The following is a 27,089-nucleotide window of genomic DNA, read 5'->3' on the forward strand; positions in this document are numbered from 1 at the left end:
CTGCGTGGCCGCGAGGCGTGTGCGCGCGTGAGTGTGAGTGTGAGTGCGGGGGCGCGCGCGCTCCCCTCCCCTGTTTAGCCCCCAGGTGGAGTAAGGGTGATGTACGGGGGGGCAAGATTAAGACGGGAGGAGGATCCCCAAATGGGGCGGCTGTAGAAAGTGGGCGAGAAAAGACAACAAACGAAAAAAAAAAAAGAAAAAAAATAGAAAAGAAAAAAAAAAAAAAAGAAACGAAATCATCGGGAGGGGGAGGAAAAATACCCCGTCTGAGATCTACATCTGAGCTGGAGGAAAAGTTTCTGTTCTGTGTTTTCGCAAAGAATAAATATGCAAAACTGTGCGGTGCTCCTTTTTTCCTTTCTATGGAAGAAGAAAAAAGTCACATTGTAGGGGGGAGTGCAGCCCCTGATCATTAAAAACGTGGCCCAGAGTCCCGGTCTCACCAGGGCGAGGACAAAACGGCTGCTGCCTCCTCGCCGCTGCGACCCGCTTGCTCGGGCCCTTCTCTGCGCGCAGCCGGTGTAAACAAACCCGGGCCGGCGGACTCCGGCAACTGGACCCCGGCTCGGCCCGGCAGTACCCCTCTTGGCTATACTAAGAAAGTTGACGGCCCTTCGTTTCTACTCCCTGCCCTTTTTAGTCTTGTGCACGTCGTTGAAGGGGTCCAACTCCCCGTTGTCCCCGTTGGAGAGGGAAGTTTGTGGGCATGTTTGCGTAGGATTTTGGGGGTGCACTAGCTGTCTGAGGTGGGCGGCGGGAGGCACTTAAGTTATTGATCCTGGTGGCTGTGGTGGAATGTGGCGAGGAGAGTCACGTGGCGGCCTCCTCCTCCTCCTCCACCTTCCCCAGCCTCCTCCCGGGAAAATCGGGGGAGGGCGGCCGCGGGGAGATTGGAGGTCCAGCGCTCCCAGGCCGAGAACCGGGAGGGCAAACGGGCGGCGCGGGAGGACCGGAGGAGGTGCGGGTAGCCAGAGCAGGGAATGAGGGCGAGGCCAAAGGAGCGACAGCTGGAGGCGGACGAGGCCCCTGCGACCCTGGACGCGGAGGACAAAGGGCGGCTTGTGCGCCCACCGGGGCCCGCAGGGTCCCGCCGAGGTCCGCGCGGCCCGGCCCCGCCCTCTGGTCCCCGGCGGCGCAGCATCTTCTTCCTCCTCCGCTGCCCGTGGCCCGGTTCCTGCCACCCGGTCTCGCGGCCCCGTTGACGGCTCGGGGGAGGGGGTGAGCAGAGTCCGGCTCCCCACGCTACCCGGCCCCTGGCCGATGTGTATTTATGAACTCGATTAACGGAGCCTTCACCGCACACACAAAGCCCTTTCTTTTCCTGGGAAGGGACGGGTGGGGGAGGGCCTCGCAGATTGGAATGCTAGCTTTTTTTTTTTTGCCCCTGAAGTGCAGAAGTTTGAATTTGAAAACGAGGGGAATCATTGACATATGTCTTGACACAGCTTTTGGGCTAATTTACATTCACGTGGACCACGCATTTTCTGGGAAAACCTAGACCCAGGCCCTGAAAGATGCAAGTATGTCGATGGTGAACAAATGAACGCCACGGGCGTGCGCGGGTGTCAGGGTAACCGTGGACAACGCGCGCTCGGGGGGAACTTGCCGGGAGTCTTTGCTTCCTTAAAAGTAACGTAGAGTGAAGTACTAGGACAAACCTCTTCCTAGTCACTTGGAAACAAGAACTTTCCGAGTTGAATAGGACAGCGCTTAGTTTCAGCCCAGTTTAAAGGGCTGCAGAAGGCGTCTGAAACTTCGTGCAAGAATTTGGGAAGCTTTTTATTAAAAAAAAAAAAAGTTTATTAAAGTTTGCACACTTGGTAGTTTTGCTCCTCCGCAGTTTCTGAGCGTTTGATTCACCTGCCTTTGGAATGAATCCACAGTGAAAGTTCTGTTCATAGTGATTGCATGTGTGCTCCGTACTTCCCGGAGAGAATTTTCTCTCATGCATATAGGATGTTATGGACAGTTAAGTGAAGCCGTCAGTTGGCTGTATTTGCTGGACACTCTTGGATAAGTCGAACTGCAAAATACCTGAGTCTGGAATTTGTGCAGTTCTTAGTTTAATAAGCAAAAAATACCAAGTGAAAATGAATAAAGAAGGTGTTTTATTCTTTTGTTTTATTGCCATGTTGCAAAATTATCCAGATATCTTTTCCACGAAGAAGACCCAGCATCTGTGTTTCAATTGCCAAGCCGTAAATAAAATATTTACATTAAAAACAAAGATTTAGCTTCCATTTTCTATGTGGGCTCAGAACACAGTGGTGCAGCTGCTTGGATGACTCCCAGAAGAGGGGATGGCCTCAGGTGGGCTGGCTGAGCTTTGGGGGTGAGAAGCTGAAGACAGGAATAAAAATAGTACAGTCCTCACTGAAGAGCTGAGGCGGTTTGTTTTTCTTCAAGGTATGCATTTGCCTGGAAAAATACATACTTGGATGAGCTATGTCAAATGAGCAATTGTGGTACTAGTAGTGGTTCTGAAGAGGTAGAATGGCATTCTGGATGTCGCTTGTTAAATACCTAGCCCTTTCTTCAGTCTTGATTTCCTGGTGTCTTCTTGGAAGGATCTCCATTTTTCTCGAAATGTGTTTTAGGAGTGTTCTCTGTATGTGGATTCTGCCCATCATATTGTTCAGAACACAGCTTTTTCCTAGAAAAGCTGGGGAGGAGTAATTATGGCAAATATTCTGGCATTAGTAATAATAAGCATTGAGCAACACTTTTTTTGTCAGCAGGTATGGAAAGGCAGTTCTGATTTCAGAATCTGAACTGACCAGGAGTTTTGCAATTAAGAGATTAAAATTTCTGATTTTATTAGATGAGTGACATTACATCAAAGCCATGTGAATTACTTTATAACCAACTTGAGAAGGCATTGGAAACCATGAAATACAGTGTGCCCTTCTAACTAAAACATGGGTTCTGCATTCAATTTCCAACTAGTTTCTTACATGCATACTTTTTTTTTTTTAAACAAACAGGTTTAAAAGATATTTCTGATACGGCTGTCACTTTTGATATAATTTGAAACTTGTATCCCAGGAGAGTGGTTTACATAAGGCAGATAAAAACATTAAAACAAAATAACATCTAAGTTTGGAGTTTTTATTTCTAATCAAGTGCTTAAAATTGTGAACTACCAGGAAATTTCTACTAATGGATGAATTTGTGAGTTTTCATAACTCTAGTACTTTGAATGAATAATTATGTCTCTTTAAAAATTATTCAGAGTTTTTTGTTTGGAGCAAACTTTAGTGATTGTTCTAACAGCTCATGTCCTTAGAATGGGTCCATATTTCTGGCTGCTGGGCAGTGTGCCCTGCTTGGGCTGCCTACTTCCTTTAGAGTATATTAAAACTGTTAAATACCAAAAGCATTCATCTGTCTATTTGTGAAAGCTGTGAAAATTATTTTGAACCATGGAGTTCCCTTATCCCTCCTGCCACTCAAATTCCTAGCATCAGTATCCCATCAGCCCATGTATCAAGTCAAGAAACTTATTCCATTATTATGCTTTGAATCTTCGGAATAACTCCTTTTGTTTAATGGGAAAAGAAGTGTAGACAGTATTCAGAGGCATGGATAGTCAGACAATTAAATGAGTCCCCTCACTTTCTACCCCATTTGTATTATTTGGATATTTGTCTCAATTCTTGAGAGTAGACAATGGTATTTGAGTAGATTACCTGACAGAAAATAGTTCTACTGTCAGCTTATTTTTAGAGGCAGCAAATCAGTTGCATCAAATTGGTCAATTGTGACCTATTTCTATTTTTCTTGCTGGCTCTTTATTCTACTTCTTGTGGTGCTTCTCGGATGGAAGTATCCCAGCAATTTTACCTGATAACAAACAATATTTTTTTTGAAATTTACTCCAAAAAGTACTGTAAGAAGGAAAAAGTGGTCCTCAACATAAAGGTGTGATATATTCAGTAAGAGCCAAGTTATAAAGCTGGGAAGGAGAAAGGGGAGCAGTTAGTCATTCAAATGGCCAAGTTAAACACAAGACACAATTAGAATATCTGGACCCTCAGGTGTTCATAAGCCCATAGAAGGGACCTCTAGAGAGGAATGGTGGAAACTAGGGAGAAAGGAGCCCCCAAAGTGCCTTGTTTAACTTGGCTGTCACAGTAGCTAACCCTTTGTAACTTGGCACATTTTGAAGTTATCACACTTTGATTGACCCTTTTTCCCATTTACCATCTTTTGTACTTATAAAGCTTTTATTTTAAGGAGAAGTAATTTATTTAAAAATATAATGAAGTGGCAAAAACTTAGTTCACAATTTAAAGAAATGTATTGAATTTGAATGCAAAGGCAGTGGATTTTAAGTTCTAAACCTTTTGAAAGTCAGAAACCCTATCTAGTAGGTTGTATTCTCTAGTGGAAAAGCTCTGAAAATTGTAGGTGTTTAAAAAGTCACCACAGGGAACTTGCATTGGCCTCAAAATTTAATAGAAACATTAAATCCACCAGTTCTTATTTAAACAAGTTTTTTCTCCTTTTTCAAAGTGTGTATATATATATATATATATATGTACATATTATGTATAAATATACATATGTACATATATGTGTGTATATATGTGTGTATATATATATATGTATGTATATATATATATACATATATATATGTATATGTGGAGAGGTGAAGTATAACCCCCCCCCAGTGTTTTCCCTTACATTCCATGTGTTTTATTTCTTAAAAAAACAACAATCTCTCCACTAGAGATTTCAATTATGGTTTTGGAAATGATGCCATAGTAAGAAAAAAACTTTATGCGAGAAGGCAATCGCCTAAAGACAGTGTATTATTTTGCTTTTAATTAAAAAGTTACAGGATGACTTTTTCCTGAAAATTATTTTTTTGATAGGCCGAACATGACTCCCATTTTAATAACTAGATCTTAACCTAAGGTAAGTTTTTTTTTTTTTTAAAATAAGATAGATGGATAGATACATGTTATATACACATTCACACTAGACAGATAGATCAACTTTCCTTTTTCATAATTCTGCAGGCCAAATACTAATTGTGTGGCACACAGTAATCTATGCTTTAACCTTTAGATTTGGATGTTAAAAAGCCTGATTTTTGGAAACACTGCAGAAGTATTCATACCCCCTTCCGACAACTGCAGTTGTGCTTCTATTCATCTATCAACCAGTGACAATTTCTTCCCTCTACCACCTCTAAATTATACTGACTAGATGTTGAAGTCATTAAATTGATTATAGTCCAATCAGTAGACAATCTGAAATAAACAAAAACAGCAATTACAGTTGGCAAGAATCCCATGAGTGCTAGTCAAAGTTCCAGAACTGATGGTCCAGTGAGTCTTTTCCAAAACGCCCGTTTCACGATTTCAGCACTTCTGGCATCATCTTCTTAAAGGGAGGGCACAAAAATTCATAAGATTCCACTTGGCCTTAAAAACAAAAACATCTGTTTGATGCATGGGTGGATTGTTGGCTTTTATTCCTCCAGCCAAAAAAGGGCAAAAAATAGGATATTGAACATAAAAGCATACATGTAAAAATGAAATTACAAAGGGATTTGAGATTAGCAGCTTTTTATGAAGCAAGCTGTTAATAATTTCTCTTTTTTCTTTTGCCAGAGTATTCCCATATCCCTTAAAATCCATTGTAGTTATTCTTATTGACAGCAGTGATGTCTAATAGTGCTGACAGAAATTTTCAACTTTTTGCTTCCAGTAATTATACTTAGTTCTTTTTACTTGCTTATTTGGACCAGTGCAAGTCTTGTAGCAGATTTGTAGGATGTTGCTTTTCATCTTATAGGAACATTTGTAACCCTTGCCCTTTATTTTTAAAGGAAGTTTGTGAGTCTTGGCTGGTCTGATAAATTCTAGTGAAGTACTTGTTGACATAAGTTGAAATGTATTATTAAGTATACTTGCTTGAATTTTCATTTTGATGTAAGAGCATGCAATAAGGAGAAAGGTTTTGATAGTAGAAAAAAGCAAGTCTACCAAGATCAATTAAGAATTTTATGAAAGGTCTCTTTTTCCTATTACTATACCTTATTAATCCATCTGACAAAATTCACATTGCTGGCATAATGTCATTAATTCTTTTGCCATAGAATACATTCTTTATGGCTGGATTTAAATGGATGACATGTTCAATTTTTTTCAGTTACTTTTAAGAGAAAATGATTTTAAGACTTGCAACATTTACAGCTTATTTTAGGAGCCTTATGGTTTGTTAAAAATGTAAGTGTTGTCATTAAGTCATATGTTAAAGAATACTTTTGAATTGAAATTTTGATACAAAGGCAGATATTCTAAATCAAACCTCTAGCTAAGTATTTTCCCAGATGTATTTATTTTTTTTCTCCATTGATTCCTGGTGTGCTGTCAAAGGTTAAAGTTAGTTCTTCAGGGTGTGTGCGGAGTGGGGGGCGGCAAGGGCAGGCAGGGAGGGATGCATGCAACTTTCTAATCCCATTTCAATTAAATCTGAAATATGCTCCTTTTTTTTTTTGGTTGTTTTTGTTTTTTGTTTGGGGATTACATGGTACATTGGCCAGGATTGCATATACCTTGTTTGTTGTAATGAAAGTAATGAAAGTGTACTTGTCTGATTTAAAATATGTTCTGCAACAATGTTATTACAAAGCAATTAAAACTTAAACATTAAAGTTAACATTAGTAAATTTAAATAGCTCTGTTATAGTATTAATCAAATAGTGTAAGGAAAGCTTTTAAATGGTTTAAATAATTATGCAACTCTTGGCATAAAAGCCTGACACAAGATAAATCTTTGAAAACTAAGTAGAATCATGGTTTAAAAAAAAAAAACTGTAATTTTAGGCAGCTTGGGCTTTTAGCATGCATCACATTCCAACTTTAGTACAAGTAATTATGCCAGTTTAGTAATTATTAGAGATGAAAGAAATTCAGTAAGATACGAATTCTTTAAAACTTCAGTAGCTTCAGTTTTAGCAGGGATAATGATCAAGCAGCAGTTATCTGGCTGCCTGGGGACCCTGTCACAGCTACAAGCATTGGGCTGATCTTGGGGGTATCATTATTATGGCAGCACACACCACTGTTAGCATTTCTACTGTAGATATCTGATAGCAGGTTTATAATTTGGTCATTTAAAAATAGTCAGATTCAAATATGACTATCTATGAACTTGCTGTTCTTAGAAGATAAATTAAAAAATGAATACATATATTTTTAAATGATTATTTTTAGATATCATATTCTTTAATTTCATTGGTTAGATTTAAGTGCTTTGAAATATCCTGAAAAGAAAAGAAATGTGTACATGTAAGTCTGTCATTTGCATGTATATGCATGTTGTGCATGGGTGCATTTTAAGTCTTATTATTTTAAATGAAGATGATTTGGTTTGGAAAGCATACACTACTTCATGCATGAGTGTAACTCTCCCAAGCTCAGTAAAGTGATTGACATTCAAAACGTGTATTTTCATAATAGTGCAGTTGTTGGAATTATATTTTGATTATGATAATTTTTTATAAATGTGAAACCGAAAGGTTTCAGTCTCTTAGTTATCACAACACACTATGTGTATATATATATATATATATATATATATATATATATATATATATATGTATATACATGTATATATACACACACACACACACATATATATATATACACACACACACACTAATATTATATGTGAAATACATTTTGTTTAGCAAATCCATATGTATTAGCCACTTCTTAAGGAAAAAATTGCTTTTTTTTCCCAATAAAAATTGGTATCATTATAAGGATAATAATTTCCTATAGAAATTAAATTCACTGTATCATTGAGTATCATGATTTTACTATTTTTATTACCTTTTCTTTATTATTATTGACTTTTCCCAAAATTTCTTATCTCAACAGAGTTCATGAACAATATATCAAGATGGAAATTTATTCACCTGACAGGGACAAAATTCTCATTGATTATGGAGAGTCCCATGCATTAATACATAATACATTTGTGAAAAATTGTGAAGAGGGGAAGCATCCATATAGTGAACTACAAATTGCTGTATTACAGGGGTTTCTGTGACTGCTCTAAAAAACATTGCAATGTTTTAAACTGTGTATTGAGTTGAAGAAACAATTTCCAGCTTTTCCATATGTTCTTTAATATTCTTTTCCTTCACAATAGAATCAGATTAGGTCCAGCAAGGCCCTCAATGAGACAAAATATTATTTTAAACATTCCTAATTATTTAGCTTGTCCCAGTTGTTTTGTTTCTTAGAAACATGCTTGTTAGCACTAGTATCAGTGTTTCATTTACTTATTTTTGTACCTTAGAAAAAGGCAAAAGGCAGTAAAATACCGACAAACACCTTTCTACCAAGTGCTAAGGAAGCCAGAAAAAACTATTGATGGGAAGATGGTGCCATCATGAGTTAGTTGAGTACCGTAATCATCAGTTGCTGTAAGGAGTCTGAAGTACCTGTTTGGGGCTGTCAGTGTATAATATGCAAAGTTTTTCAGACATGAAGCAAGGGGAAAGAAAAACTATGAACTCAGGGGAATGCATCTGAGAGGATTGAGAATAAAAACAACTAGAGTCCTAAGTGTTGTAAGTTGGATATTAAGGTCAGTAGGGAGTGGGCTACAGAGTGGATGGAGCAGAGGGGTGAGGTCTGATTTCCTGCATGCACTTTTGGGCAGGCCACTTACCCTCTGTTCTCTAGGATTCAGATTTCCTCTCTACAATATGAAGGGGCTCATTTATTGTTTAACAAGTTTTGTTTATGTATCTCCCCCACCCCACCCAAGTGCTTTCAGTATTTATTTCCAGGCACTATGCTAAGTTCTGAAGATTCACTTGTCAATGAAACAAGCATGTGTCTTGATGTTTTGAAGTTTATAGTCTAGAAACCTGGATGAGGTATTTAAATACTTTGCATTGCTTTTTAATTGCTGGAAGGAAGTTATGTAATTATGGAAAAGGAGATAGATGCATATGGTATTAACTTTTTCTGTGAGTTGGTTCAGTTGAAGCAGTTCGATAAAACAAGTTTCAAAAGTGTTTTTGGCATCAAAAGTTTGATGAGATACACTTTTTAAGAATGGTGAGCTTTGTTTTCTCTTATAATCTAACACATCCACTTATATTGAGACTACTAAGTACAACATATAGAACACTTATTTACAACTCCTTTGGACTTAGGTTATTGATACTACCATATCTTTTGTCCCTCCTAAAAGTTCTGGATAGCATTCTTGAAAGTTGACTGTTCACTAGTGAAACTGATTAATTTTTAAAAAACTTTTAAAGAACGAATGACATCCTATATAATAATTAGAGATTCTTGGAGAATGTGTATGATGCTGATATTCGAAACCAGCAAAACTAGACTTCTGTTAGGAATCTCTACTATTTGTAAAATTGATGTGAAACAAGTTGCTAGGAATTCATCCCATTAAATACACAGGCACAGAATACTATGGAAGGCAGCAAGTTGGTACTGAAAAGTCCATAGTGGACAGGTTTGATCATATTCCCCTGAGAGACAGATGAATGCTTTGAGATGAATTTTATGAAATCATAGATCATAAGTGTAAGACAGTTTAGGAATAATGATATTGGGTATCCTTGTGGTTCTCATGTTCTAAGATGCGCATGTTGGGGTGAATGGTGATAGTGGAGTGTAACTTACTGAAGAAAAAGGTGATCAGCATGAAATCCCTTTTGCCTCCTCCAACATTATATAGGTCATTTACATAAGTATTGCATCATTATATCTAATTTTTAATCTTCAAAATAAAACCATTACAAGATAATAACACCACTTTATAGCTCCTGTTACATGTAACTGTTTTTTTATACTTACTGATTTGCATATTTAAAACCTCATTGTGAGTGTGATGGGCTGGCAGGACTCTGGGGTGGTTTCTTAGCTTTGTCTCTGACCCTGTGTTCCCAGGCTGGAAGAGTGCTTAGCCAGGTGCCTGACTTACAGTAAACTTCCATGGAGATAAAATCACATCATTTCTTGCCAGTAAAATGAAGACTCAGATGACTTCTGAGTTCCCTTCTAGCTCCAACATCCTATAATTTTCATATTAAGAAATTGTGATTCTTGTAAACTGATTAGTAATTCATATTAATGGGACAAACATACTTTTAAATTATGTTCTTATTTGAGATATAGCTGAGAGAACAAAGTCAAAGATTGGCCAGAATCTCCAAAAATGGGTCAGGTGGTCTTAATTTTCAAAAGTTTTTATTAGGATCTCCCCATTTAGGGAGCTGATATAGAAGAACACATGTATTATATTTGGAACCAATCTAGGGCCTTTAAAGGAATTTTGCTCTATTTAAGACTTGAAGTTTCCACATAGCTGTTTGAAACTTCTAAATGAGAGCCCTGGACTAGTGAAAAATTTAACTCACTGGGGATTTGTCATGTCTCCCTGGGAGCAGCCTTAGCAGCAGTACCTGCTTTGGACTAGAAATTGTGTGTGTGTGTGTATGTAGGGGGTTCTATTTACTTGGGTCTCAGGTGCATTTTTGCAGTGGGATGAGTTTGAGCCTGCAGCAGTGCGAACATTTGAGCCAAAAACTAAGCGTGTTTCTTTAAGGATGGCATTGTAATTTACTTTGACTTAGGTTGACTAGTCATTTTCAATTCATGTCCATCGATTTGTCCAAATGCTGGTATTATTTTCATATGGTAACAGGTCCCTAACATTTAATGATGTACATAGCTTCTCACCAAAACTCCTTTAGGCTTAGGTTGTGGTTTTTCAGGTCAGTTTTGTGTAATAATAAAGACTTGAATATTGTTTTCATCTTTTAAGCCTCTTTCCACATCTTTTGAGAGGCTTATTCTGACTCTTAGTTAAAATGACCCTTCTCTCTATTATCCCTTCTGTACCTCAGAGTCACAGAAACCATGGCAATAAGTTGGTTTGCTGATTTGTCTCTAGACCCTTTGAGAGCATAGTTCTGTGTTTATTTTCTTTGAATCCCCACAGGCTAAAATGTAGATGGTAAACATTCAAACAGATGCAGCAATCGAGTCATATGTTTACTTAACAGATGTTTGCTTCACATCCATCCTTCACTAGTCCAGGAGTGCTAGGAGTTGGGGAAGCTATGAAGGAGACAGATATGGTCTACATCCTGGTTACCATCTCGTAGTGGAAACACATTACATACAAGATGCTAGTGATTTCCAATCTTGTGAAGGTGCAGCACTGAGTATTAATGGGAACATTTAACAGAGATATCAGTGAGGTCAGGGGAAAGAGCTACAGGAAGCACTTGCAAGGTAAACCTGAAGTTTTATGTTTTCAAATAAAAAATATTGAACGTGGTCATACATTCTACAAGAATTTTTACTAAGCATCAGCATTGTTTTTTTTTTTTTTTTTAACTGAGCATCAGGTGCATGGGAAACTGTAAGAGACAAGTCAGACCCAGTTGCTCATGAAGTCAACAGTCCATGAAAACATGTTGGATGATTTGTTGGGTCCTTCAATATGTTAACTCGAGCTTGTACTTAGTTTTACAGTAACAGCGGACTTTCCATTTATATTAGTGGTATCCCTTTCACATATGGCTAACTTATGTACAAGGTCTGGCCATCTTTTATTTGTGGGCCTGGTTTTCCCATTCTCCGTAAATTTCCTGAAAACTCTTCCATTGAGTTTGCATTATTTAGATCTATTTATTCTTCTAAAAATCTGGGTTTAATTCTTATAATATCTCTATATGAAACAAACTCACTCATTTTGGTATCATAAGCCAACTTAACAACTATTTTATCACAAATAGGTGTATAGAGAAATATATACCTGTCCTGTAATATGTTTCTTCTTAAGATCTTTGAAAGTTCTTAGCACAGTGTCCACATAAAGGAGCTTAGTAAAGAGTAAAATATGACAGTGCATCATCGGTCCAGTAGTGTATTCTTTAATTAAAAGCTGAGGTAGAGAAACTGGAAAATTCTAAAAATAGCAATCTTTTTACAAATACTTATTTTTCACTTTTCAACTCATATTTCCTATGCATTTTCTATTGTCTCTACTTGAGTTAATATTAGAAAGGGAAAAAAAGAACCTATGATTATATGTAGAAATCTGGCCTGTACCATCATCCACACTGTTCTCCAAGCCAGGTTAGAGTGATATCCCGGACAGGCGAATAGTATGTTGCTCTTTCCAACTATTTTTTGAGTATCTGCTTCACAGTCATTATTTAGAAAGGATGAGGATAGCGAGTGGTAGTATACTCAAGCAGCTTCCAGGACTATTCTTAGATGGCAAGGCATATTTGTGGCTATCCTTTTCCTTCAAATAAAAGTGGGAGTTATCTATGTTGTCTTCCTCCCTAAATATATGTATTAGTTTACTCACCCTTGCTATAACAAAATACCTAGCACTACGACAACTTATAAAGAGATTTATTTGGCTCACAATTCTGGTAACTGGAGGGTCCAAACATCATAGAGTTGGTGTCCATCAAGGGCCCCTTGTCTGCACTACAACATGGCAGAGAAACGGAAAGGGAATTGGCTGTGTGCAGAAGGAACTGAGGCATGGGGGAGGCTTACTTTATAACAATCTGCTCCTGCCAGAGAGCATCCTTCTGGGAGATTCCTTTGAGGGTGATTTAGCAGGTGGGATGACCTAATTACCTTTCAATAGGCCTCATCTCTTAAAGGTCACATCACCTCAGCACTGCCATACCTGTGACCAAGCTTCCAGCATATGAACCTGGGGGACAAACCATATCCAAAGCATAGCAATATGTTTCTCGCAACTCTTCCATATCAGCAACCCCTCTTCCAGAGCAGGACATTTCCCCTTTATTCTAACAGTTCTACACTATCCACTGTGTGGTGGCCTCTCATTACTCAGCATTCCCCTGCACTGGTGGCCCTCAGGATGTTTCTATTTAGTTATTTGTTGGTGTAGATTACCATTTATAAATGTTGCTTCAGTGAGGATACATGAATTCCTATGGACATGAATGAATTCCTACTGACATGTATGATTTTATATATATGAGGGAGATTCCTAAAAAGGAATTATTGGTTAAAGGGAAAGTGTTTAAAATTTTGATGCTGACAGTCTTCCCTCCACAAAGGTAAGACCAAGCACACTGCTGTTAGCAGCAGGGTGAGATTGCCTGTGCTTACATACTTTATCTTTACTAATGGGACTTGGGAAAAAACAAACACACTGGTATTTCATTGACATTTTAATGAGCATTTCTGTAATTATGAGGTAAATTGAGCTCTTTTCAAATGTTTATAAACTGTTTATATGTATTGTTCTGTGAATTGCCTTTTTATTTCCTTGACTCTTTTATCTTTTGATTTGAAAGAAAAGCTCATATTCTTAAGAAAAATTAATCCTTTGTCTGATTTATATGTTGCAAATGGTTTGTCATTTGACTTTGTGGGTGGTAATTATTTTTCTTTTACCATATAGATGTTTAAAATTTTTATTTCCACTTTTTCCAGTGCTCTCCCTTTAAATAGTAGATTTTGTGTCTGACATAAGCATTTTTCCAATCCTTCTTTTAGTTCTGTGGATATCCCCCATTACAGTGGCTTCAGGGCTTTGTCTCCTCATTCCCACACCTGGGTCCTTAGTTCCTTAGCATATTTATGAAAATATAGTAGGTGCTTAAGAAACATAGTAAACTGGGAAAATAGTGTGTTATGGTTAAGAGCATAGTTGAAATTCTGATCTGGTTGTCATTGGGCTACTTACTTAATCACCTTATACTTGAAATTTGCTGTCTATAAATGAAGGTAATAATACAACCTAATTCATAGAGTTGTTGTGAAAATATGAGTCAATTCATATAAGCTCTTAGCAGGGATCTGATAGATATGAAGTATCTAGCAAATGAATTTTATTCAGACTCTTAAAGGTCTTTTTGATTTCGTGTACATCTGGTTTGCAACTCTCTTTTATTCTAGAAAGTTCCTTTTTGCTATGACTTAAAGAGTGTTTGAATACTTTCTGAGGCCTGTCTACAGGCATGGGCATGGGGGTGGTGGTGTAAGTCCTTTCAAGGTTCAGTTTGCCATGGCTAGAACTTTCACACTGGCCAATGTAGCAGTCGAGTCCAAATTCCAACCTCACTTTGCCAAATGTAGAGAGAATTCTGAAAAAAACTCCTGTAGAAATTCCAATTAAAAGATAAAGGAAGCAGAAAGTGAAGCTAATTAATCTTAGAGCCTCTGCCATCTTTTTGGTAAGTAAAGTTGGTTTCTCTTTGGTTTTTTGCAAAAGACCCAATGCTAATTGACAGAGGTAGTCTAATTGTTCTTGAGAGAGGGACTAGAGACAAATAATTCACATATCATTACAAAGGTTTAATCATAGTAGATTTATTAATAATCCTTAAAATAAAAGGTAAATCTGAGCTTGGGTTTACAAAGGATTTAGTCAAATAGGGAGATGATTTTTTTTGCATCACAGTTATCAGTAAGATTGTCTAGAAGCATTTTCTTCTAGGATTCAGAGAAGGATTCTGTGTGGTCTAGAAGCACCTGTGGGTACAGAGTGTGAAAGTGGAAGAAAGATGTAGGAATGTGTCTGCTGACGGGCTTTTAATCACCCATCTGTGTCTGGCTGTGTCTAGCTACTGCTTTCCTTTTATTTAAAAACTTATTTGGGGGCAGGTTGCTGGAAATTTCTTCTCTCTTAATTTCTTCTCCATTCCATCTGGGGTAAGTCTGAACTCTTCCATTTGCTTTATTTATCTCCCCTTACCTTCCCCTTATCCTTCAAAGGCTAGTTCTTCTCTCTCCTTTTAGGCCATGAAATCACCCAGTCCCCACTCCCAGATCATTTGACTCTGGCTGTCCCTTCGGGCTTTAGAGACTTAGCCTGCCAGTGCCCGCTGGTTGACCTCGGCACTCATTTGTCCGATGATACTCTTTGTAGACACTATCTTTCTCTTTTTATTTTAACTAAATGATAACTGTCATAAAGTTGACTTTCTATACAGACAAAGTCTAAAGCCCTAATATATCCAATCAGATGACTTTCAAATATCCATTTATCCTTTTTCCTTCAACCTTAATGCTAAATGAAGTGAGAGAAATAGTAATGAAAATCAGAGTGGGGAGAGCCAAGAGGATTGTGAGAGGCCACTTTTAATGAGTGGAATATCCTCAAATGATGGCAAGTGACAGAGGAAATTCCACTTTGGGATCGTTTAATAGACATTCTAGAAAACACTTTAAAAAGGGCACTGCGCTCGGGTAGTAGTTTAGTTTCCTAAAAGGTCGACTGTGGCTGGGGATGGATGTCCATCAGGAAAGAGCCAAGGGGCACACCCAGGTGCAGAGCCTTGTAGTGCAGGAGAGAGGCAACCCATCATGGGTCTCTGGAGCAGGGAGATGACCTGCTCCATCATTTGCAAAACCCCAAGGGCTTAAATGTCTTGTTCCAAGTCATGCTGTGACTTTATGACAGATCAGGGAGGAGAATCTCAGTCTTTCTGTTTATAACTCTGTGATTTGTCTTCCATGATTGTGCACTGTCTAGACTATGGAAGGAAATGCTGCTTTTCACTCCTCTCAGACTCTTGAAAGATGAAAAACATAGGCCTGCTGCCTGTGAGAGCTACCTTCCCTACTCTAGTTTTACACGTCAGGGTCTCAGGCTTTTGGTTCTGTCAACATGTCACAATGAGTAAGTGTGAGGGCCCCTGAGCCTTATGGTCCTGCCGTTGAATCCTGTATACTATAGAACCTTTCCAAGTAAGCCTCAGTTTTCTCACCAGTAAAGTGGCAAGAATTTGCCTCACAGGATTCTTGTGTTAGGCAACTGATGTAAGATACCTAACACATTTCTGGCTCATTTCCTGTCTGGGAATCTCTTTTTATTATGGATGAATTCTTGGGCAGCAGGAGCAGTGTACATGTCTTTCGCTCTTCTGTTTCTCTCTTCCATAAAGTCCTTGGTACCGGGGTGGGGTGGGGGGGGTGAAGGGGGGCACACAGTTTTGTGATGCTTAGCCTCTTAGTGTGGAGAAGAAAATATTTCCCTTTTGGGAGAAAACCTAACGGGAATTGTGTATTTAATTCTTAATAACCATCCTGTACAATGAAAGGTGATAATAGAGTTGGAGGAGAGTCAAGTTCACTATTTATGGCACATACTTTGCATTTGCCCACCTGTTTGTTTCCAAATACGCTGTGTTTTTATTTGGCCTTAAATGAATCAATTCTGTGGCAGTTATCATAGTCCTTATTTTATTTGGGTGGGGGGAGGGAACTGAGGCACGGACATTGGGCTCATCCTCTTAGCATGTTTGAAGACAAAGAAGATTGTAGACTTGTTTACTTGAAAGTGAGCAGTCTTTCATTCCACAACTTTCAAATAGAAGCAGCCAGGGCCAGTGATCAACAAAAGCAAGAGTTAGAAATAATCCTTTGGCCTCCCAGTCTCTCCTCTGGTGTTCCCTTTTGTTTAGGTATTTAGATCTGATTTTTTATCATTTTTCAACACGCCCCCACCCCAAGGGAAAGTTGCTTCTGCAAGAAAAAAAAATTGATTTGATATTAGTCGCTTATACTTGAGAGAGCCTTGAAAGCAGTGAAAACTGGACAGATCCCTAATTGTATAATTAGAAGAAGAAGTTGGCTTTTGATTAAAAAAAAAAAAAGAAATAGAATGGTTCTGGGAACTGATCTGGGAGATATTTTTGTGGTAGAGGAGAAAGGTGCAGAGAGATGCAGGACCATTTTCTCTGTGGTTGGTGACATCTCAGCAGAAAAATCTCCTTGCAAAGGTTGGGAGCCATTCAGAGGTCTTCCTTTTGATTCTCTTACTCAAAGGTCAGGAGACTTGCTAGGGTGGAGTCCACTAGCTTGAGTTATAGGAAAAACTGAATAGTGGTTGGGCCTGCAAAACTATAGACGTGTGTCCCACTTTGGGAATGCCACATTGACTGTTTTAAATACATGGTGTGAAACAGCTACAGGAAAACAAATTCATATTCTCACTGGCAGATGAAGGCATTCTACCACCCTGAAGGCATGTCTGTTTTCTTTTATTGGAAATATGCCACTTTTGGATACAGTATTTTAGTTTTTCATGGCTGTGAGAGGTGGACACACCTGTTGGGGATTTGTTCCAAGGACTGGTGGGACATTGACCCTACCATTCCTGAAAAAAAAAAAAAAAAAAATCACTGGAGTTCTGAGGTTTTATACATGGTATTTCAGAGACAGCTTGTTCCCCCCACCCAATATAAAGTTTCTCAAGAGTTGGATTTTTAAAAATTGCCACAGTAGCAGGATCCACCAATTAATTACTTTATTATTATTTTAAGAAAATCAAATAAGCCCTGGCTCTTTTGGTTCACTTTTTCCCCCCCCTTTCTCTTTCTTTTGCAGTGCTGGGGATCAAACCCAGGGCAAAACAAATAAATATGGATATTTATTTTAATCAGCCATTCTCCTCTGTATATGATTGATATAGTTGATTTTACTTTGTATGTATTTGATTATCTGATCATAAATCACCATTTAAAAATATGTTTACATATAGAATATGTACTATAAAATATTTAATACATGGTCACATTATGTTGACAAGTCAAGATTGAGACAATCTGAGTGGGAACATATTTCCACAAACCACTATTAATTTATAGTTACTGAGATAATGGCATACACGCTCACTCTCAGTTCTGTCTGGGTAGCTCTGTAAATTGTGTATTGATTATGCTAATAGCACTGGTGTCTTTATTACTTGTCTGCAGATACATGCAGATTGAATGCACATTGGGCAAGGTTGTCATTCTGTAGGAAAAAGTGCATTTTTAAAATGTAGATTTTTGAGAGATTGTTAAGACTAAAGAAAAAAAATTAAACTCATATGGAAACTTAAGGATTTTTTTTTTGGGTTCCAGGAAATGAAAAGTGCAGTTAAAAAGTTAAGAAGTGATATTTATATTTTCCTTTGTTTCAAATTCCTTAAGGAAAGTGTTACAGAAATGGTACTAAATCAATAATAATCTATTTTTATAGTTTATTTTTGGGCGTGTGGCTTTTCTTGTTTTGTATAAGGCTGAAGGAACCTTAGACTTTCAGGGTTGTATGTATTTTAAAATTTATTAGTCTAACTAGAAGAAGACAAAATGGATTTCTTTTTTTTTCAATTATACATAAATTTTCCTGTACCTTGTAATAGCTCATAAGTCATAAATCACAGTCTCACTTTTTGCTGTGATCTTTCATTGTATAAACATGTACCTTGCTTTATAGGATTTTTCTTTTTCCTTTTTACTCTTTTGCTGAGTCATCACATTACCAAAGCAACTGTTTAGAAACTATGTTCTTATCTTCCTAAACAGGAACACTTACAAATGTGGGCTTTCTACTTGTATGTTAGCTGGGAACAAAAAGAAAAAAAACAAAAATCTTTTTTTTCCACTTGTTTTCAAATAATTATCCACTTTAATAGCAGTTTGATCTACAGTTTATTAAAGAACCACTTGGAGTTGCTGAAGGGGGGAAAAAAGAGTTTTCATGTTCCTGGAGGTTATGATTCTATAGTGGGAAATTAAATGCCCAAATGTTGTGTTTACTTGACAATCTTTAGACAAATCCAGTTATCCCTCTTTCAGATTTATCATTGCAATTAAGAGGAGGAGGAACAACAACAACTTCTTCTTCGCCATCGTCGTGGTCCTCCTCCTCCTCCTCCTCTTTCTCCTCCTCCTCCTCCTCCTCCTCCTCCTCCTCCTCCTCCTCCTCCTCCTCCTCCTCTTCTTCTTCTTCTTTAAAAGAGGCAGTTACTAATAAAGATCATTGAATGATAATATTGGATTTTTGTGTATGTGTGTGAATCAGTTCTGTTATATTGTATAAGAACTGTTAAATTGCCAATGTTTCTTGTTAAAGAAAATCACTTCCCAAGCTAGGCTTTCAGTAATTGTTGAGATAGTTAACTTTTAAGTGTTCCATTCAGAAATATTGTTGCAATTTGATCGACTGTGTCTAAACTTGGGGAAGAATTAAGAAGTATTAGGGAGTATGGTATCTCTCAAATACAAAGACTTCTTGCTCCAGATTTCCTTTGCTAGGTGAAGTAACATTTCCTCACTCTGCTATTATAACAGAGCCTCTAGGTTTATTTGGCAAAGAGGAAATAACTAGACACTGTCCCAAACATCCAATCGTCTAAATCCTAGCTTCAAAGAGATTCACTTATAACTGTGGTTGTCCTCGGAAGCATTTTTCAGTATATTTGGACATTATTGAACTAATTTGTTTTCCTCCAGAGTGACTTTTTATCAGTTTTCAAATTACTTCACTGTAAAAAATCTAGAACTTGAATACCTGGATATTAAAAATATTTGTGTGTAATATTTTTCTTTATAGTATATGGAAGAAAGGGTCTTGAGGCTTGGTTTAAGAAAGAGCAAAGGAATATCAAAGTTGTTTTTTTGCAAGAAGTTAGAGACTATGAAGTTCCAGTGTGTCACTGTTAAAGGTAGAAAGCATCAGGTAGTTGGAGTAAAGTGTCAATTCTGACAAGGGGAAAGGCTAATGCCAAATAACCTAAATCCAAAAATCATGACAACAAATAATATAATAAAACATTGTTCACTATAAAACTATCTATAACACACTTTGACAGGGCAACTTTTTCTTTATTAGTGATAAAGAAAAGTGATTTGGACTTTGTGTACCCATTTGAGTCTTCTTTTGTATGTTTGTCCTGATTCCTTATCATATTTCTTCTTTAAAAAGATTATTTATACACTTTAAATGAATATTTTAAAATATTTATTTGTGCTCTATGTTATTCTGTTTCTCTTTCTTTCTTTTTTATTAAGAAAAGAGGTTGATTTGGGCTCAATTTGGAGGCTGCAATTCTAAACAGCAAAGTAGGCTCTGGTGAGGGCACCCCTCAGCTGGCTTATATCATGGCAGGAGCACGTGTGTACCTCTGGGTAGGGTTTTATATTATTGAAAGTAGTGGTCTACCATCATTACTTGGTCTTATCAAAAGAATTTTGAACTGCATGTAAATTCATATTAAATTACTTAAAATCTTGGTGAATAATTTTTTAAAAGATGAAATACAAAAGACATATTAGAATTAGTATCTGTTTTAGTTTTCAGTTAAATTTTACATTTATTTTCTTTGGACTCATATGTGTGTGAAATAAAACTGAGGTAGAAGAAGACTCACTGAAGATCTCTTAAGTCCCAACCAATGTTCTTGGGGTCTGTGCAAAGCTCTTTTACTAGATTAAATGTTAGTTGATGAGTTAGTTCTGTCCAGATTTTCTCCAACTTTGGCATTTTTTTTTGCCACCATTTAGGCAAGTAGGAAGACGAATAAAAGAAAAAAACGTGGGTGTGAGAGTAGCTAGAAATGTAAGTCATTAGCCTAGATGAATATACCTATTTTAAAACCAATACATCAAGTTCATCTCTAGGATTTCTCCACTAAACCTGATGCCTGGTAAATACTGATACAGGTTCACTTTCTTTTACCCATAGAAAGTCTAGATCCTGTTTCCATAGAGATTTTTAGACCCATTATTTCCTTTTTGCCACTGACATAGTTTCTCCTCTTCTTCTTTCCTGGCTTGTGTTCTGTAGTAGTCTTCTGGCTTCCTGGTCTGGTCCTTGGTCATCTCATTCTCTCAATGACCAATGGAGCATCGTTCTAAAATGTCAACTAGATCAATCACTTGCCTACTTAAAGTTCCTTGAAGACTTCTCATCGGGCTGAGGTTGGCACGTGAACATTCCATTCAGTGGTTCTTTCTGGATCTAGCCACTTTTCCAGCCTGATCTCTGTATTTCTCCCTTTCTTTGTACTCTATCCAGTGCCTCTCATTTGAGTGGCATAGAAGTACTTGCACTTCCTTAAAAGCCTGATGTTGCTTTATGCATTTGTGGCTTTGCTCATGTTTCCTAAGTTTGGAGAACTGTGTTCTGTTTGTCCTCAGTTCCATCTTTCCTTCAAAACTTAGAGCTGTTCTGCATTGGGTAAAACATTCCTGCCCTGATCTAGATGCCCCCCCACCCCAAGCACTTGTCCCTTTTTCTGTACTCATTGATTTATTCATCTGCTTATCTCCCTGAATGAGAGTGCTTGCCAGGCCTGATCATGACATATGCAGAAGAATGATAAGTTTCAAATGGCAAACTTGGGTACATGAACAAAGTTACACAAGGCAGGAAAAACAGATTTGTAATTTCTAGTCACTCTAGGTTATCCCTGGCTACCTTGAGGGTTGGAAGCATAGGTATCCCCAAACCTCTAACCTGCTTTGGATGAACTAGTTAGGAAACTAGAGCAGAATGCAGAGCTCTTTGGTTGGGGACCAGGTTCCTCTTAGATTTTGTACCTCCAGGGTCTTAAACAAGTGTCTAATGCCTCATAGATTCCGAATAAATATTTGCTTACTGAAGTTGTGACAAGACAGCCGTAGTGATTCAGTTTGAAGTTACATGATCTTAAAAGTAGGACTGTGTTACTAACTTCTCTTAATTTGAAAGTTGATGTGCTGAAGTTGCTTTCTTCTATTGTTTTTTTTTTTTTAACTTGATGATAAAGAGGGACCAAGTAGAAGACAGAGATTTGTGTGTAATTTTCTGATTGGAAGAGGAGAAACTTTTAATTTGATTCCAAAGTGTGCATGTGTGTCTGTTTTTTTTTTTTTTTTTTAACCTCTCCCAAGGCTAATTTCTTTTCATTCGTATCCATCTGCAAGGAATTTCATTGTAGATAGAGAGTGGTAATAAATTTATGTTTGGTATCTTCTCCTTGATAATAGTGCATCTGTGATATTTCTCTTAGTCTTCAAGGACCTCAATAGGACCTGTAGAACAATCAAGGAAAACCACAGAAATTCTAACCTTTAACAGTGATTTTTGTAAATGTGGAGATAATTCATTCTGTCTCAGAAGATTTTGTAGACAAAGGAATGAACAAATAGATGAAAAAGGCTTTCCTTTCCTTCCTTCTATAAAACAATGTAATCACTTTCAGAGAATACAGTGTTTAGAAAATAAACATTGCTGAGAAAGTGAGACAAGCATCTTCTTAACCTTGACCACATGTGCTCTTTGGTTGGTGCATATCCAGGTCTCTACCTGGAATGACGTTTGTGTTCTAAGATGAGGCTTTAGCCCTTGGTGCTCATCACTAACCATCCCACTGATTGCTTTTGTTTTTGTTTTTGTTTTGTTTGTTTGTTTACCTTTTGTTGACAGTATGGGAAAAAAATGAGACAGCAGACCAGCAGGCAAGTGTGGGACAGACGGCTGCACAGTCTGGCAGTGCTGCAATCCTTCATTAGAGCCTGCTTGCCATTTTATAACAGTGTGCGATTTATTTTCCCTAAATCTGTTTTCATCTTATGGGATTTCAAGTTAGAATGCATATCTAGAGCCCAGAAAGCACAAAATAATGATCCCGCCCTTTGGTTTTTGTAAACTAGGAAGGCTTTCTGTTTCTCGTTAACTCTTTGTAGCCTGAAGGTAACTTTTCCTCTGTTCTTAAAAAGTATAAAGAGAAACTGAATATGATTTGATGCATGTGTAGGGAAGAAGTATTTTAATTTATGCAGGTAGTCTTTGATTTTCTTTTCAGGGATGGGGCTTCTAAATATGTCAGTAAACCTACCTGTTTGGTTACCTGTACACATGTGAAATTTAAATACAACATTAGACAATTATTTTTTGGTACAAGAAGGTTGTTGGTCTTAGGTTGTTAGTCATTACTGTAGTGATTTGGGGGAGTTTGAGTATGGAATGCATTTGTATAAATCATTTGTTTACTTAACTAGCATAGAGTTCCTAAACATAAGACACAGGGTTTACTAAAAAACATTTTTAAAAGAAGATATCTTTACTTACTTTATAAAATAACAGAACCCTTTTTCTGTCTTTACAGTTCCACTGGTAATGCGGTATTAGGCACACTTTTTCTTCGATCTTTATTTTTTGTAGTTGTAGGTAATTAGGATCCAGGAGGTCATGGTCATCACAATAAAACCAATACTTGTTTCTTCAAAGCATTAGGTATTTTTTATTTGGTGGTTTCTTGAACTCACTTGGCACTGTGTTGGTTGGTTTAAGATTGAATAATTCATGCCATGGTTGTTTAATTTGGTGAAAAGCTGGCCATGACCAGAGAACAAAATGTTAGGAAATGGTCCAGTTTTAAGTTTGCGTATGTGTATAAGTGGAGTATTTTGGGTTCATTCATCTCTTGCCAACCTTAGTTGTTAAGTAATCTTCTTGCATTCATATTTACATCATCCTCAGAATCTTGTGTTTCTGTCACTCTCATAAAAACAGACTCTGTTGTTAAGGTAGGGCTTCATGCTTGGAATTAACCTGGAAAAACCTCATTTATATCTCCTGCAAGAAGGACTAGGGCCTGCACTATGCACTCGCTGCCAGAAGTTTTTATAGTAATACTTTGTATCTAGGCTCTGGCTCTTACCATTAAATGTGCTTTTTATAGAGTACCAAGTTATAAATGTAGTGCAGCTACGGCATATTAATCTTACTGCAGAGATTTAATGAGGCAGTTGTTTTGCGATGGACACTATTGGGAGCAGAGAGCGACAGAGTTTTACTTTACCACTGAGCTGCAGAAATATTCCTTGCCTGGTAATAATTATAACCACATGATCTCTTAGTTTTTCTTTCTTTTGCCAGTGCTTTTCCATGCAAAAGTGGCTTGGAAGGAGGTCTATTTCTAGGCAGTGAAATGGATTGGAAATTGGGCTGTTCTCTCAGTAGTTTGACATTTTAGCTTTGATCAGGCATGGGATCCTTGTTGCAAAGAGAGAAATATGTAAGATGAGTTTCAAGAATACAGATAGTCTTTGCCAGTCCACTGAGATGGCTTTTAGATATTCATTACTTTTACTTGACTTTTATATAGGTTATAAAAAGTAAATGTGGTGAAACCTCATTTTTACATGGACAGAATAGAATTTCTGCTGGTTGGCCTTAAACTGATCCCACACTTGAAATTAATTGAAGTCCATGGGTTTATTGCCTCCAACACTTTTAAGCCAGTGCAATTTTTCATTTTCCCCCAAGTTGTAATTTTATTAAACCAAGTTAAAGCAATAACAATCCTTATGAAGAGGAGGATGAGAAGAAGGAAAGAACTACCTGCCAGAGAACATAATAAGAGGAAAATCATACCTCTTTTAAATTCTCATTTGTAGGTAGTGTTACAGAATTGGAAACAGAGTGTTGCCATTTATTTTAGTAATAATAATAATTGTGTCTGTATTCCAAAATTCAGCCTTTGATTCATATCAGAACACTGTAAATCCAGTGTTTCATGGCACTCTTTGGAAGGGGTGAGCTGGAAAGTTGGTTGAGCAGGTGAGATCATTTGTGATGGATGCAAAATGCCCGAGCTGCATCATTTAGGGCAGGGGAGAGCGTATCGCTTGCAGCCAAGACGCGCTTTGCAGCTGCCCTGTAGGGGGTATGGGGATATTTTAAAATATTGCCCTTTGAGTGGGTTTACAGCCAACAATGTAGTTGGAAGAACAATTGTCCTTCTTGCAGTGGTGCTGGGGGCAGGGCATTACTTACAAGCATGGACCTTGTATTTATAACCCCTTAGGTTGAAGTCAGAGGTTTGAATGGCTAGCAGAGTAATACAATTATTTTTTATGATTGGATCTCAAAGGACTTTATAAAAACTACATCACTAAGGCCATGTGCAATTACTGAAGTGTAGCCACCTGTGGGAAAGAAATGGTTGACAATGTAAGCTTTCTAGAATCTTCCTACATCAACTGGCATTAGGAACGGAAACCCCTAACATAAATAAACACATCTTTTGAATGGGCAAGAAAAAATTTCTCCTGAAAGTGAAGGCTGGAAAAAGTCTTCTTACAAGGAGAGAGACTGAGATTCTAGTACTCATTACACTAAGGCATCATAGGCTATAATCGAACCCACCTCCCAGAGGGTCCCGCTTAAGTGTTGACCTAAAAACAAATTCGCCAGTTGGCTGGAGCATGCATCCTAAAGTTGCAGCAGAAGTGAATAAGCTTGACTGACTTCAGTCCCCAAAGGGTTCTATCTGTAAATGTAGAAGTGGAAGCAAAAACATTTTTATTAGTGTTAAAATGACCCTCATTCTAATAACTAGCCATAGTGTCAGAAGCATGGGCTGGGTCACTTTTCAGCTTTTAAGAGCGAAAGCATCACACATTCATATTTGTTTGGTATTTTTGATATTAGATTGTGTAAAGTGCTCATATTCTTGAATAATAAGGAAGGTGAGGTTTTTTTTATCATTTTTGTCTGCATACTACTTAAAGTATTCCGAGAATCCCCTTATTTAAAAACAAACAGGTCTGCAAACTTGATGTGTAGCATTTAAATAATCATATTAAAATTCAAACCTAACACTCATATTTCCCTGAGTGCTGTCAGTTTTTTGAGAAACTGGAAACTCATGCTAAACAACCAAGAATATTCAGAGTGTGCCTGCTGCTTCCCAACAAGTATTTAGTGGCATGGGGGACACTTAGCTATACTGGGGACAGTTATTTATTTTCTTGAATTGCTCTCTAGTTTGGCAGTATTTTACCACTTGGCTTTAGTTTTTGGAACATCTTTGGACCATTACCCATTGTTGTGTCTGTAGCTTTAGATGAAGCATTTAAAAGCATTCGGGAAACTAAAATGCAATGGGTCTTATAGTGTCAATTTTGGAAAATGTAGATGGTTTTTAATTTGGAGGTAACTAGTCTATTCCTGTTTGCAGAAAAAATACTAATAAAGGACTTTTTAAGGATCTCTCTCTCTCTCTCTCTCTCTCTCTCTCTCTCTCTCTCTCTCTCTCTCTTTTCCTTATTCTTAAAAAAAAACATCACTAAATAATATTTACTAAGCACTCACCTGGAGACGGTTCTATGCTGGGCAAAGCACAAGACTAACGAAAAAGATCCCGTGATTACTCCCCCAGGACCAAGCAGTCTGAATCCCAGTATACTGAAATGGGCACTGTGTAGAGTGTTGAGATAATAATTTTCCAGATGGCAAATCAACCCAAATTACCAATTTACTTAAATACTATGTTTAAAAAAAAACAACAGCAGCAAACAAAACTACTTGTTCTTTGAGATGAGAATTCTGCTTTTTTCCTGAACCCGAGAGATGGTTATATATGATGAAATGTGTTAATTTTGGCATATTAATCACTTGAAGGGTGGTGATAGAGTTAAGTCCATTGCAGATACAAAGAAAGACTTTGAAACAACTGCCAGACACACACAGAAAAAGGTGTATAAGGGACTTGTAGAAGTTGGGTTCCTGGAAGCATGTTCAGAGGTGTGTTACATTCAAACAGCAGAATGAAGAAGGGTGGTAGCATGTATGAACTCTTCTCTAAAATACTTGACTGTTTTTGGTTGTGTGGAATTTTGAACATGACATTTCAAATATTCAATGAAACATTTAAAATATTAAATATATTTTTTATTTAAAGCATCAAATGTATTATAGTTATACTAAAATTAGTATTACTGTCCTATTGTGAAACAGGACTATAGATAATGCTTTGTATATTTTTTAGGTATCTTGATATAACTTTTTTGGAACTGTGGCGGCATTGATTAGTCAGGGTCTTGTAGAAAATAGAAGTCTCTAGTTAGAGTTGAAATATAACTTATTTCTGACTTTGGAGAACTTTTTACAATTAGAAATTAGTATCCCAGAAATTAAGTCACTGATTATATTATTCTAATTTCTCCTGGAGAGAGACATACTCTTTCTCCCTCCCTCTCCACCTCTACTCTTACCCACCTCCACTCTGTTCCCGCAGAGGATCATAGGCATCAGGGTTTGGGAGCGGGGATACTTCTCCAGAATGTGTCAAAGGGCAGCATAAATAATACAAAGTATTTATTGAGGGCTGGCCATGTTGCTCAGGGGTACAGTGCTTGCCTCTCACATGCAAGGCGCTGGGTTCAGTCCCCAGCGCTGCACAAGCAACAACAAAAGAAGTATTTATTGAGCCCTAAGTAAAAGCTTTAGATATGCTTTACCCTTTTATTTCCCCTGCTGTTT

General features: G+C 37.5%; 1 protein-coding gene across 3 annotated transcripts in view; it reads left to right on the forward strand.

Annotated features, from left to right (window-relative positions):
- Znf521 (zinc finger protein 521) overlaps positions 1 to 27,089 on the forward strand; it is a 269,708-nt gene that overhangs the window by 1,399 nt on the left and 241,220 nt on the right. The gene's annotated exons all lie outside the window — the stretch shown is intronic.

This window comes from Marmota flaviventris, chromosome 16 (assembly GCF_047511675.1).
Source record: "Marmota flaviventris isolate mMarFla1 chromosome 16, mMarFla1.hap1, whole genome shotgun sequence".
NCBI lineage: Eukaryota > Metazoa > Chordata > Mammalia > Rodentia > Sciuridae > Marmota > Marmota flaviventris.